General features: G+C 41.1%; 1 pseudogene; it reads left to right on the forward strand.

Annotated features, from left to right (window-relative positions):
• Positions 1-12032: 12032 nt before the first annotated feature.
• Positions 12033-12150, forward strand: LOC126092960 (5S ribosomal RNA; annotated as a pseudogene).
• Positions 12151-12465: the final 315 nt, after the last annotated feature.

Genomic DNA, 12465 nt, shown 5'->3' on the forward strand with positions numbered 1-12465 from the left:
ATACACATACAAATGCTTTTACACTAAACATACAAATCATAACAAACACACAAATGATGTCAGATAATTGTCATATTAACTATTACAAGTACATAAACATCAGTAAACCTATAATATTTATGGGTGTCAGTGCAAGCCACTACAAACAAATAAAATAATATTTAGGAGATAGGTGGGTAGGATTAGGAAAGGAAAACACACAAAACACACTCACTCATCTTTCATCCACATTAAGTACTACTGTGTAATTGAATAGTGTTAACTGTGTAAATTCAATTCTGTCAAAATTTTATGTTCAACTTGTGTATCAAGTAGTAGTGGCAGCAATGTATAACAGTCAATAATAGTTAAGTCAACGTCATAGTCATCATGTCAAGACCAATGTTTGCCAAGCCAGATCAAAATGTACGGTTGCTGAACAACTGTCAGTGTGCCAAGATATGCAACTTCCTCTCTCCAAAAAAAAGTACATACTGCTTAGTGATTTAACAAAGTGTGTGTAGACAATCTTCCTTCCATTTTAGTGTTCTAGTCTGCTATCTTCATCCTCCTTGTTCCATATAGACAAAAAAAAAATATGCACCTCACTTATTTTACCTCTTATATACCATAACTCCAATCAACTTCATATAATCTCAATACCTCAATAATACCTCTTCAATACGTCGATACATATAAACCTTATTGCCAGTATCACTTCACTTCCATAACAACTCTTTCCTCTAGTCAGTCTCCTCGATCAAGTACAGATAAAATCCTAATGCAAACCTCCTCATCCCATACAATCCGAAGACACACTGTCAACACACAACCTCTGTGTAATCCATCTGACCAAATTCTTCTACTCATTATGAATTATAAACAAAGAATGCATACATGACCTCTAACAGACTTAGTTCGAATAACTCTCAGTAATTAAGTACAATTACAGAGTGTGAATGATCCTAATATTTCACAGTGTGTACACCACTTCAAGAATTATGGCAAACAGAAGCAAACATGTGGCGTATTTCTTGTGTCAAGTGTCACTTCCTATTTCAATTGCTCACGAAAAATGCAGTGTAATAACTGTGTTGGTATGTCATGTCGTTAGCTTCCTTCCTATTGGCATACATTTATACAGCTTTCATAAAACCTCCAGCTCATGTGACTTCTATGAAGTTTCTTGTACTAATGTCATTCGTCGAATTATAGCAGTTCATTTTCTTATCTTAAAAATATAAAGCACTGAGCGTAAGCAAAACAAGCAATAGCGAGAAAATATACCAGTAGAGAACAGAATGTCAACAAGTGGATGCAGCACAAATCTTACAACGAGGCTCTGCCAAGCGAACAGTCTATAACTAATACCACAGTGTAACCTAAACTCTATGTTCATTCACGGTATATCAGCATTTCTATATACCAAATTAAAGAGTAGTTGTGACGACAAACAGAGATGTATAAATATGCAATCCATACGCATAGCAGCAAACATATATCTTACGTACTAAACAGGTCATTAGCATCATATCATCATAAGCAAATAATGTTCATATGTAATCTTAATAAGTAAACATGAAGGCGCAAGCAAATAAGTAAACATGAAGGCGCAAGCAGATAAATCACAAAGTATAACTTACATACCTAACCACATCAGCACAATTAATCAGGTGACAATTATAATTTAAATAAATAGGCACAGCAGGCACATAATAAAAAAATATGACATCAGTGAAAAAGCAGTGCAGCCAAGCGATGCATAATATACACAAGTTACAACCCAGTTCATTAATAATCATTGTCAAAATCAGTTAACGTACGCAAGCACGTCGCTTCACAAGTAAATTCATAGAACATGAAATTAGTACAAAGTATGAATCACGTAATCGCGAGCAGCAAATTACGTCTAAACTACGTACCTAAGTGGAAATATGTTACCTGAAAATGAACTCAATTAACAGTTACCTTTTTTTTTTAGTTTATTAGTTTCTTCTTGGAAATTACATTCTTCCTGAAAATTTCTCGATAGCAAGTCGTCTTAACGTCGGACACGCACAGAATTTACCTGAAGTTCTTAAATATTTTATAGAACCGTATCCTAAAAAATACTGAATGTTAATAACATAATTCATCAAGTCACTATAGCTTTATACTGATTTTATTCGGAGAAAGACTGTGTATTTGTTTACGGCTGTCAGTGCATTCGCACCGAGCGCTCGATCAGTTGTAGGCGCGTGACGTAGAAAGCAATTGTTTGCGGTCAACGACTGCCCTGTGCGGCGCGCAGACTTCACTGTTGCTTTGAGTATGTGCCGCCGCGCCGCCAAAACACAGCGCGGTATCCTTGTATTCTCTGCATGTTTATGTAAACTGTTGGTTTCTTGAAAGTATGTCATTCCACAAAAATTTTAACGTTAGATATATGATGTATTCCCTTAGAGCGTCGTGATTTAAGAGTTTCTACTTCAACAGTGTTATCATGAATAATTTTGCGAATTCTATATGGACCGTTATAAAGCAGAAAAAATTTGCGACACAAGCCTTTTCCTTTGTGAGACAAACGATGGGACTTAATTAACACCTTCTGACCAACTGACAAGATTTTTAAACGACCAGGACGCTTAGCTGATTTCTCTCTTCTAGCAGCCGCAGATGCAATACTTTGTAGAGCCAGGTTCACAATTTCAGAATGCCGCAGTTTCCGTGTAGGTGGAAAAGGAGCGATTTCAGAAATGCGATTTGTCGGTGCTTTGTTTTTTAATATCAGTATAGGCGGTAAAGAAGTTGAGTCATTAGGAAGTTCATTCAGAATGTTTTGAAAAATATGAAGATACTGATCCCAAGTTCTGTGATTCTGATGACAATAAAGACGACACAATTTATTGATTTCCTTCATCCATCTCTCTGAAGCGTTAGATTGAGGGTGAAAAAGTGAAATGAAAATTGGTTTAATCTTACGACGCCGTAGAGTACGAAGCCAAATTTTAGAACGAAACTGTGATCCATTATCTGATATAACCTTATCAACATGACCAACTTCTTTAAGAAAATGGTTAATGAAAGCATTAGATACTGAACGAGCTGTTGCTTTGCGTAAAGGTGTGAGACACACATATTTTGACGTCAGTTCCACTGCTACGAAAATGTACGCAAAACCATTAGTAGAACGAACCACTGGACCGAACAAATCAACTGCAGCCATGTCCTTTAATTTTGCTGCAATGATAGGAAACAACGGTGCTCTATGAGAAATTGTTGGCGGCTTAGCCTTTTGACATAATTTGCATGTGGCAAGAACAGATCGAATACGTTTTTCCATATTACTGAAGTAGCAATTTTCTCGCAATTTATGAAAGCATTTTCTGGGACCAAAGTGTGCATAACTGAAATGCGTATACCAAATCAGCTTATTAACCCACTCATCAGGAATAAAAACTAACCAAACAGAGTTGTCGACCGATTTTCGTTTAAAAAGAACTTTCCAGATAGATCGCAAAAACGAGGTGTGACCAAATTGTCCAATTTAACAAAGCGTCTAAGAAAATTACAGACACCAAGAAAACTACGAACATCACATTTTGTAGTAGGAACAGCATAATTACGAATAGCGTCTAATTTCTCTGGATCAGGAAGAATACCTTATATAGAAATAATGTGACCGAGAAATTTCACCTGAGAACGACCAAATTCAGATTTTTCCAAGTTCACTGTTATGCCAACTCTTGCAAAAATACGTAATAATGAATCCAAAATTTTGTTGTGCTCAATCCAAGAATGTTTAGCAATAAGAATGTCGTCAACATATGAAGTAATATTGTCACGAAGATAAACAGGTAAAATTTCGTTTAAACTAGGAATGAATGCTGCTGAAGGTACAGTAAGTCTAAATGGTAATTTCCGAAATCACTTTTGGGTAAATTAGTCAAATCCGGTTATTGTTTACTTACTCACTAGATAGATTGATAGTCGAAGAGTTGTTTTGATAGATGCAAAGAATAGTGAAAGAGTAGGCAGCGGTACAGAAAACTAAAAGAGAAATAGCACCACTACAGCTCGGGGCCCTATGCTCGCTACGGCACATATTCACTTAAGAGTAGTGAATCCCCTGAGGACTTTAATAGCTGCACATATTTTTCAGTTTGTGACTTAGTGGCAATTTCAGCGGAAGTGCGTACGTAAATTGATCTAACCATGCACATGGATGTATGTCATTCTTAGAATTGCGGAAGATCTTAAATTTCCGAATAGTCAAAAAGTGTTTATAGTCAAAGTTTTCGCCTCGTGGCGACAAAGACCTACCGCGTCTGTCCCAGTCCGAATGTCGATTATTGTCAAGTTCGCGCGCCTGGCGCTCTCTTGTTGCATCCCGTAAATGAAACAATTTATCTTCTTCAAACCCCTCTGCTATCTGTGATTCCAAATTTCTTTTGCTGTCTTTTCCTACAATTTCGCCTTCAATTTGTTTGACTTGCTTTCGTAATGCCTCAACTTCCCTTTTAACGCGTTCATTAAATTTTCCCTGATTTTCAACATGTTTATTTATGTTCTGGTATTCTTCGGTTTCTGCAAATGGCAATGGTGCTGTATCATCTGAATCTCTGTTCCCACTTAAACTAAGATTTGTCAGTTTGTCTGAAATCTCCTCAACTCTTTCCGATAAATCACCTATTTGTTCTTTCTGTTTATTTACGTCTTCCGTAAGTGTCGCGACTCGGGTTTCAGTATTGACACATTTGGTAGTTAACTGTTCATATTGTTGTGTTAAGTTATTTAATCTGTCATTTGGTACGGATTCCTCGATTCTCTCAAATATTTCTTTCTTATCGTGTGCACGTTGTAAATTTAACTCTGAAAATTTCTGTACTATCACGCGATCTCTTTCTTCCTGTTCTCTATCCTGTTCCCTTTGTCTAATCTCTACTGCAATTAATCTATTATTGTGAGAATTCAAAATCGGTTGTACTTCTTCTCTGATTTCTTTCTTTAATACATCTTTCATATTTTTGAAACATGGCCCTATTCGTGAATCTAACCGTGTTTCCAAAGTTCCCATCTCTGTTTTTAATTCAGATCCTAACTGTGATCCAAGTGAGTCTAACCGTGTTTCCATTGTTCCCATCTGTGTTTTAAATTCAGATCGTAACTGCTCCATTGTTCCCATTTGTGAGTCTAACCTAGTTGCCATTGTTCCCATCTCAGTTTTAAATTTAGATTCCAACTGTGATCCCAGATTTAATATTGCACCCATCAACTGCTCCATATTAGCCGGTTCGAAATTCTTTTCGCCCTTAACATTTCCCGCAAAACTAACTTCCTTCTGCATAGCCATAAAACTATCTGTGTTCGATACTATTTCAGAATCTTCTATCGTTAATCTTGTATTCTGTGAATTTTCTGATTGAGAAAAATTTTGAAATGGTTCCGGACTGTCTTCCCGACTTATTACATTGTTTTCCACATCATTATTCATCACACTGTTCTCCTGTGATGGCGAGTTCGCCATGTTAACAATTTCGTCCTTCTCACTATTCATCATTTTTGCCTTTTTCATTGATCGCGTAATCATTTACAAAACATACAAAACTCGTCACTGTACGAAAATTACGCACATTGCCTCCTTATGTCCAACAATACCATTCACTCGAAATGTTTCCCTCAAACATGATTGACGAACAATTGAAATAATTGCACAAAAGCATCAAACGCGTATACAAGACAACAAAACAAATTCTAAAAAAAAGAAAATACCATTAGAAGAATGACAATTACCAAATCTACACATGCAAAATAGACTACAATTACTAAACTACAAATTACTACAACAATGCTACGGTCTACTATTTTTACAATCAGAAGATTCCAAGGGACGATCCTGGCAGGGTCGCCACGTGCATGGGGGCTTTATTAAATATTAATGAAAATATTTTTTAGTAGCTGTAAGTCCGATTACGCAAGTCTCGTAAACGGCTGGCCCTGACTAGTATTATTACGCAATCTGACTGCTTAGAATGACAACAAGAATGTAAGAAAATTTCTGTTAGCACAATTAATTAATTAAGTCCCCAGCAACTATAAAACCTACGAAACAACAAACACAAGTGTAGCTGTTGTGTATGTGGTAGTATGACTCAACGCACATCTGGCACGGTTCTTCTTCAACAAGACAAGAATTTTTAAATACCAATTACACTGACGTGATAAAAGAAAATTAGAAATACTATAATTGCGCAAGAAAACCAGAATTACACTCTAATACAAGAACACACGCCAGATGCTTTGTTGACTGAACCTGTAATGACACATTATTCAGGTCACTGAAAGAATAAAAGAAAATACCTCCATATATATTGACGAAATGCACACTGACCATTACAATATCTCCATTAGAACAACATCTGCTATCTCTCCCATCAAACCACTGCATAAAACATGGAACAACACTCTCCACTACCACGTCTCACTCTGACTTCACGACAAGCAGTGTCCAACACAACTTCTCGGCAAGCACTGCCTGCCGCTACGTCTAAATAAGCACTGCCAGTGGAGGCGCGATCTTTGGCGCTGTGGCTCAGTGTAGCCACCTTTCACTTGTTCAATAGAAGAGGTGTGTTTCACAGTAGCGAAGATAGCTCTTCACGGTTGCACTGCAAGGTTCATGTTTACTGGAAAGTTTTTCCTTGTTTTGTTCCATAACACTTCCTCTCAAAATCTGGAAAGCGAAGAGCTTGCAGAAGAACAGACTGATTTCACATTGTCGATGATGAGGAATTGCTGATAGCTCACAAGATATGCATTTTCTAGCCTATGTTCGCTAGACTTTATTGCTTCAAATTCTTGTTCCAGACAAGTTCCTGAATACTGACAATTCCTCCTGGAACAACGTGTTTTATAGTTTCATTTAATGCCGACTGAAAGGCACGAACGGGCATATAGACACACACAGTCCCATGTACAAGTTTTATTATCCTTTGTAATATACACTCCTGGAAATGGAAAAAAGAACACATTGACACCGATGTGTCAGACCCACCATACTTGCTCTGGACACTGCGAGAGGGCTGTACAAGCAATGATCACACGCACGGCACAGCGGACACACCAGGAACCGCGGTGTTGGCCGTCGAATGGCGCTAGCTGCGCAGCATTTGTGCACCGCCGCCGTCAGTGTCAGCCAGTTTGCCGTGGCATACGGAGCTCCTTCGCAGTCTTTAACACTGCTAGCATGCCGCGACAGCGTGGACGTGAACCGTATATGCAGTTGACGGACTTTGAGTGAGGGCGTATAGTGGGCATGCGGGAGGCCGGGTGGACGTACCGCCGAATTGCTCAACACGTGGGGCGTGAGGTCTCCACAGTACATCGATGTTGTCGCCAGTGGTCGGCGGAAGGTGCACGTGCCCGTCGACCTGGGACCGGACCGCAGCGACGCACGGATGCACGCCAAGACCGTAGGATCCTACGCAGTGCCGTAGGGGACTGCACCGCCACTTCCCAGCAAATTAGGGACACTGTTGCTCCTGGGGTATCGGCGAGGACCATTCGCAACCGTCTCCATGAAGCTGGGCTACGGTCCCGCACACTGTTAGGCCGTCTTCCGCTCACGCCCCAACATCGTGCAGCCCGTCTCCAGTGGTGTCGCGACAGGCGTGAATGGAGGGACGAATGGAGACGTGTCGTCTTCAGCGATGAGAGTCGCTTCTGCCTTGGTGCCAATGATGGTCGTATGCGTGTTTGGCGCCGTGCAGGTGAGCGCCACAATCAGGACTGCATACGACCGAGGCACACAGGGCCAACACCCGGCATCATGGTGTGGGGAGCGATCTCCTACACTGGCCGTACACCACTGGTGATCGTCGAGGGGACACTGAATAGTGCACGGTACATCCAAACCGTCATCGAACCCATCGTTCTACCATTCCTAGACCGGCAAGGGAACGTGCTGTTCCAACAGGACAATGCACCTCCGCATGTATCCCATGCCACCCAACGTGCTCTAGAAGGTGTAAGTCAACTACCCTGGCCAGCAAGATCTCCCGATCTGTCCCCCATTGAGCATGTTTGGGACTGGATGAAGCGTCGTCTCACGCGGTCTGCACGTCCAGCACGAACGCTGGTCCAACTGAGACGCCAGGTGGAAATGGCATGGCAAGCCGTTCCACAGGACTACATCCAGCATCTCTACGATCATCTCCATGGGAGAATAGCAGCCTGCATTGCTGCGAAAGGTGGATATACACTGTACTAGTGCCGACATTGTGCATGCTCTGTTGCATGTGTCTATGTGCCTGTGGTTCTGTCAGTGTGATCATGTGATGTATCTGACCCCAGGAATGTGTCAATAAAGTTTCCCCTTCCTGGGACAATGAATTCACGGTGTTCTTATTTCAATTTCCAGGAGTGTATTAGTAACTCCTAACGTTTATGTTGCGATTGCCAGACAGCCTTCCAAGTCTCTCGTATATTTGTGCAAGTGACTTTGTCCCAAGGAGACTGCTTATCAGGAACTGTTTTATTTCCACAAAGCTTTTAGTGTGTTCTGTATGTATATGATAATCACGCAGTTGAGCACCAGGAAACCAATATCATCATCATCATCATCATCATCGTCACTGTCTTGTCACTGTTTGAATTTCAGGCTTCCAAATTAAAAAAAAAAGTGCATCAGTTCATCTGCTCCGTAGGCAGCCAATTTCAACATCGAACTTGTAGAACACCTGGTCCCACACAGCAGCCTTTTCAATGAAAGCAATGATGCACAATGGTACTGAGATGGCCTTTTGAGTGTCTTAAAAAAAGCAACTTTGGAGTCTTCTTTGTCTATGAATTTTTTTAAAATTAATAATCGATAAATAACTCAAGATAACGCTTCTATATGTGATATGAATGTTTTACAGCGGCACGTGTATCATGCAATAATCCGATATGATTTATTGGTCTTTCACGACCAGCCCGCTACAAGGCCTATACATCACAAAATTAGTAACGTAGGGAATGAAATAAGGAGGGGAATCAGCATATTCAGAATATTCCTGATGATATTTGAAATATCACAATTTTGCATTGCTCGCTTTTCGAACCAGTTGCCAGACACTGATGCCGCTTGGGCACCTCCTGTGACGAATCTTGTGGAATATGCTTTGTTGCTTATGTCAGGACACGGCCGTAAAAAAGGTTTCATGAATGTACCTCCATTACAATTTAAGCTGGGTGAACATAAACGTGTTTCAAAACACAGCCGCAAGTTCCTTGCTCTTAAAAATGAGAGTATTCCTTTCATTGACCTAATCAAAATTTAAATGCATAACAGCGCCATTTATTTATTGAATCAAGTAATTTTATTTCCTATTTTCACTTGTCTTCTTATTTCATGTACAGATTTTCGTAAAGTAAGCCCATGCTTTGCTATAGTTAAACGGGACCACATAAACAAGCTCTCACTTGAAATAATATACAGCCATCCGTAGTCATGATACCTGAAGCAATCGAGCCAGTAAAATTAATTTTGATCCTGTCAGCCGCTAAATGCAGAAAGATAGCATTCTTGTATGATAGCTTTCAGAAGAATTTGTTGTTTTCAGTCTATTTCTAGTCTTAACTCTTCAGTTTTTTCGCACTATTATTTCAGGAGATGTATTCGTGTTTGTAGGAATTGGAGTGCGCACATTAGAACACCCCATGATTGAGCTACTGCTACTGTTACAGAATGTGGGATCCATACATCATAAAAAAATAGATGTATGTACATGTAGAGTGTAATAGGTGAAGTTGAGAGGTTTTTATATGCGGTAACTTAGTATCAACACACATCAGTGTGTTGTTTATTTTTTCTCTGAGTTGAATAGTATTCCCACAAACATGTCACAAACTTCCTGACCTAATCAGGAGATATGATGTCATCAACACTGAGATGTATAAAAAATCCTGCATCATGCATGACGTTTTAAATTTTTACGTTTTACTCCTAAGTCTATTCGCAAAATGTTTCGCAGACAGTATCTAAACATACCACGGATTGTATTCGCAAATTTGTATTATTGTACAGTGCATAGTTCAGTTGATATGACGTCACAAATGTAGAGCTGCACGAAAACGAAAACGCAGAGCGAAATTCGCTAGAGATACAGGTGAAATAAGTGTACAAATACGTGTGAAATATGTTAAACATATGTGACATGTATTTGACATGTGCATACGGAGACAAAGCCATGAGTAAAAAGCTCATCCTAAACCCATGGAACGATTTCAACCAAATTTGGTACACATATTAGTTACGATTTGGGAAGAAATACTGTGGTGGTAACAACCAAAAGCCTTCTATCGGGGTGAGCGTGATAATGTGGAGAGAGAATGGGGAGCAGGAGATGGACAGACAACGAGGAGGAAGGAGATATGAAGATATATGGGGAAGGAGGACATAGACACAGAGGGGGAAGGAGGAAATGAACAGAGAAAGGAAAGAGGGTGAAATGAACAGAAACAGGAGGAGGAAAGATATGCAGAGGAAGGAGGAGGAGGAGACAAACAGAGAGAAGGGTAGGAGGAAATGGGCAGAGAAAGGGAAGAGGAGGAGATAGACAGAGAAAGGAAAGCAGAGGAGAGTAACTGGTCGAGGTTGGAGGTGGTGATGGACAGAAAGTGAACGGCGACAGGGGAGAGGAGGAGGTGAACAAAGAGGGAGGTGAGGTGGAGATGGAATTGGAGGGGAGAGAAGGAGACTGCAGAAGGGGATGACGCAGATGGACAGAGGGGGGAGGAGCAAATTGACAAGAGAGAGTGGGTAGGAAGAGCTGGACAGAGAGAGAGAGGCAGCAGGAGATGGATAGAGGGGGTGGGGGATGGAGGAAGACATGGACTAACAGAAGACTGGAATAAAAACGTACCCTGTCAATGACAGGTACTCAGCTACTAAGGATACAATTCCAGGCTCACCACTTACCCTCTGAAGCACTCGCCAAGATGGCGCCAGCTTATATTGAGAGCCCTGAAAACGAAAATATCCATATTAACTTTCTACACTGGTGAAACAGCATATGTATTGGAAGTTGAAAATCTTATTGATAAGCAAATACCACAAAATCTAGCATTCATGTAATTTCATTTGCTACAAGTACATCTGAGTTAATACAAAGGGTAGGGGAGCATGTAGCACATAGAAGGTGCCTGGGAAGTAGGAACGATTATTAAAGTGCTATAGGTCAAGCAATATTTATTGAAAATGTAATGTTTCTTTTTTTTTTTTTACAAAGACATTAAGTAACTTCTCCCATTTATGTACGAAAAATTATATCATCCGTATGACCATCCAATTCTGCGCAGCAACTAGGAACGCGTTCGTTGAATTTCTCGATGAAGCGTTCACAAACATCTGGTGGGATGCCGTTAAGAACCCTTTTAATTTTATCCTTGAGTTGGTGTATGGTTTGTGATTTGTTCACGTACATATCTGATTCCACAAATCCTGCAACTACACTGCTCATAAAAGGGTGTGACTTTTTCGAAACCCCCTAACTGTCTCCCACTGCAACACGTAAGTTTGGAATATGGCTCAAATGTACCTTCGACCTCAGTCTGTAATGGTGGAAAAGCGTAGCACCCTGTGACGTCACGCTCGGGATCGCCGACGCTTGAAACAGCAACGTTTCGACACATGGGGAAAAAGGCCACAGCTCCGAAGTTCACGTGACTTGTAAGGTGGATTATCGCATTCCCACTGGCACCAAATTCCACCACAATTCTGCCCAATGCCATCGTGGACGCGTCACACGGTGGGAGGTTGTCACACTCCCTTTTACCCACAATTCATCCCTTCTTTTGAGACCTCTGCCTTTTGCGATGGAAGTCAGAACTGCAACACCCAGCGTTGCAATCGCTCGGTTTTTTTTTTTTTTTATGAGTGGCCGGGGAAAACATTTCAGACACACTGCTGCCCATAATAGACACGAGAATCCCTTCCCGAGTGGCATAGATGGTGTCAATGAAACCACACCTTCCTGTGATGCGTTGATTCCACGAGAGTTCGCAATATATTGAACAATGGGACGATGTTCTTGGGCAACGGCCTTGCCGCAGTGGATACACCGGTTCCCGTCAGATCACCGAAGTTAAGCGCTGTCGGGCGTGGCCGGCACTTGGATGGGTGACCATCCGGGCCACCATGTGCTGTTGCCATTTTTCTGGGTGCACTCAGCCTCGTGATGCCAATTGAGGAGCTACTCGACCGAATAGTAGCGGTTCCGGTCGAAGAAAACCATCGTAACGACCGGGAGAGCGGTGTGCTGACCACACGCCCCTCCTATCCACATCCTCAACTGAGGATGACACGGCGGTCGGATGGTCCCGATGGGCCACTTGTGGCCTGAAGACGGAGTGCCAGGAGTGCCACGATGTTCTTAATAACGTTCGACATTTCTCACCCGTACGACTCATCCCCACTCTAAGGACATCGTGGGGCTGCAACCACACCGAATGTCATACGTCCCTCTG

Source organism: Schistocerca cancellata, chromosome 7 (assembly GCF_023864275.1).
Source record: "Schistocerca cancellata isolate TAMUIC-IGC-003103 chromosome 7, iqSchCanc2.1, whole genome shotgun sequence".
Taxonomy (NCBI): Eukaryota; Metazoa; Arthropoda; class Insecta; order Orthoptera; family Acrididae; genus Schistocerca; species Schistocerca cancellata.